Consider the following 3,376-nt stretch of genomic DNA (forward strand, 5'->3'; position numbering starts at 1 on the left):
AGCATATGGCTGGTGGGTCATTCTTTCATTTATTGGGCAGCACGGCGTGCGGAACTACGCCCAGGAGGTCGATCGCTGGGTCTTGCAGGAATGGACGTTATTTGGAGTGGAACAAGGGGACTTACCTGGTCTCAAGTCCTTCCGGAAGTTGTGTGTATCGCAAGAGTCGCGTCTTCGCCGACAGTGGTGGTTATTCATGCCGGTGGGAACGACCTGGCTTCTTTTCCTCTCGCGAAACTGTTGACCCTGATGAGAGCTGACATGGACAAATTTCCGGGTTTCTTTACAGCAATGCGTTTTTTTTTAATCAAATATTTTTATTAAACAGTAAGAAAAATATAAGTAGATTACATTGCTGTAAACAGTACATACATATGTTCTGCATTTTCAATAAACTTTTTAATCCCAAACCAGCTTCCCTCCCCTCCCCTCCCCCCCACCCCCGGAGACCCAAGAAGAACCACTCCGATCCTCCCAAACGTCTATCCTTAACCAAGAACAAGAAGGTGTCATGTCAATACTGCTTCCACGGGGGCAGAGTACCCAAAAAACTAGAAAACAATCTCCAGATCACGCCGACTTGAGCCAAGGATTCCACAACTTGTTGAAAAGGTCCATCTTGTTTCTTTTAGAATAAATGCTCTTCTCCAATGCCACGATATAGTCCACTTGTGTCATGAAATCTCTTCTCGTTGGTGGCTCTACCCTTATCCAAAACTTAGCGATCAACTTTCGAGCAATAAACAGCAATCTTGCAATGACTGTTTTGTACGAGTTATCAGTTACAATCTCCTCTACGTAACCCAATATGCATACCAAAGGATCCCGTGGTATCGAACATTTGTATGTTAGTCCCACTTTATTTAGCACCACGATCCAAAACGAGGATAACCTGGGGCACTGCCACATCATATGGAGGATACCCGCCTCGGACTGCGAGCACCTAGGGCATTCGGAGTTAGGTCTTAGACCAGCTTTATACAACATGTCCGGAGTTCTATAAGCCCTATGAATGACCAACAGCTGTGACAGCCTCCCAGGCTCACTCATCGAGATCCTGGGCACGTATTCCAATATTGAGTCCCACTGATCGCTGTCAATCACCCCCAGGTCTGCCTCCCACTTTGCTCTAGCTCTGATAGGGTGCCCCTCTAAAAAGGAAAATAGAAGAAATTCATATATTCCTGAGATCACCCCCTTCGTGCCTTCCCCTATGGGATAAAATCTAGCATTAGATCCACCTGGATCTCCATAGGCCCCTTCTTACATTGTGCCCGATATGCATGAGAGATGCGGTTGTATTGGTACAATTCAGAGCTTGGCAGCTGAAATTCCTCCTGTAGTGTTTCAAAATTCTTAATTCTACCTTGGTGCAAAACTTGGCTTATCCGAGAGATTCCCGCTCCCTTCCAAACATGGAATCCCTCCATCTGTCTAAACTCCTGCAAGAGACAATTATTCCATATGGGCGAAAACCTAGTAAGTGCCCTCACACCCCTAATTCCTTTAACTTTGTCCCAAACCTTATGGATAAGCCTAACAGTGCAAAATTTAGTCCCCTTCTCTCGGAAATGCCCACCCTCCAAACCCTCAACTAGTACCCTTGACCCAATCAGTTTCCTCAGACTGCAGGGTGTCCGCTCCCAACCCGATTCCACACCCCATCCCCTAAAATGCTGACATTGTGAAGCCAAAAAATATAACCATGGGTTGGGCAGTGCCACTCCCCCCTCCGTCTTTGGTTTTTGTAGGATTTCCTGTTTAAATCTAGGACTTTTCCCTCCCCAAATCAGCTCGCCAAATAGAGATCTAATCCTCCGAAATCTATTCTGCGATATCCATATAGGGGAATTGTGCAGCACGTAGAGAAGTTGCGGCATCACAATCATCTTTATTAGATTTATTCTACCAATGACCGATAAGTGTAACTTTTTCCACGCCTGAACCTTAATACGTATCTTCCGCAATAGTGGCGCCAAATTTAGTTCCTCAAAACTCGTCAGAGGCAACGCAATCTGAATCCCCAAATATTTAAATTTATCCACCAACCTCAACTTTGCATGAGATTCCCTCATAGCACTATTCTCATAATCCCCATCTACTAACATCATATTGGACTTTTCCCAATTGATTCTCAGGCCAGAGTAGCTCCCAAATTCCTCAATAATGGCCTCCGCCCCTGTCAGGGACTCCCCCGAATCCTCCAAGAAGAGCAAAATATCATCTGCGTATAACGCTACCTTCTCTTCCGAATCCCCGTACATAAATCCCCTCACCTCCCGGGAGCCTCTAATTTTTGCAGCAAGGGGTTCCACCGCCAGGGCAAAAAGCAGTGGGGACAAAGGACAGCCCTGTCTAGTCCCCCTAGACAAAGAGAAAGTCTCAGAGAGGACGCCATTCACCCTTACCTTTGCCACCGGGGAAGAATACAGCAGCCGCACCCAAGAGATGAACCTAGGTCCAAACCCCAAACGTTCCAACACTGTCCACAGATAACTCCACTCCACACAGTCAAAGGCTTTGTGGGCGTCCAAAGATGCCACAACCCGTTTGCCAGCATTATCTGAAGGGATTTGTAAATTTAAGAACAACCTTCTCAGGTTGATTGCCGTTGACTTGTTAGGCATGAAGCCTGACTGGTCAGGGTGCACCAATTTGTCTATCACCCTACTCAACCTATTTGCCAAGGCTTTTGCCAAAATCTTAATATCGGCAGTCAATAGTGAAATTGGTCTATAGGATTCTGGCATCAGTGGATCTTTATCAGCCTTAGGGATAACCACCACTATAGCCTCTCTCATCGACAAAGGCAACTCCCCTCTTTCCAGCGAGCTATTGTACACCCCCATCAGCCTGGCCAACAGAGTTTCTTTCAAGGTCTTATAAACCTCAGCTGGAATGCCGTCCGCTCCCGGGGCCTTACCCCCCGCAACACCTGCCAAAGCCACCCCCAATTCCTCCTCCCCAATCGGTTCCTCCAATAATTCACACTCCTCTCTACTCAACCGGGGCATATCGATTTCTTCCAAGTACCTCTCCATATCCTCGGATCCCTTCTCCACACTGGACGTATATAATTTTCCATAAAATTTCCTGAACACTTCCAGGATCTGCTCCCCCTGAGTAACCAACGTTCCCTCCTCCGTCTTAATAGAGTAAACATGTGAAGAGTCTCTTTGCGCGGATGCCACTACCGAGAGCAAGTGCCCCACTTTCTCCCCCTCCGAGTAGAAAGTTTCTCTCTGGAAGGCCCTCAACCTCTCCGCCTTTTTCAAAAATAACTGATCGACCTCCCGCTGAGCTGCCCTCATACGACTCTGAGATTCCCCGGTACGATGTTCCCCCAATGCCGCCTCTGCTGCTTTCAACTCCTCTA

This window comes from Ranitomeya imitator, chromosome 2, assembly GCF_032444005.1.
Source record: "Ranitomeya imitator isolate aRanImi1 chromosome 2, aRanImi1.pri, whole genome shotgun sequence".
Lineage (NCBI taxonomy): Eukaryota > Metazoa > Chordata > Amphibia > Anura > Dendrobatidae > Ranitomeya > Ranitomeya imitator.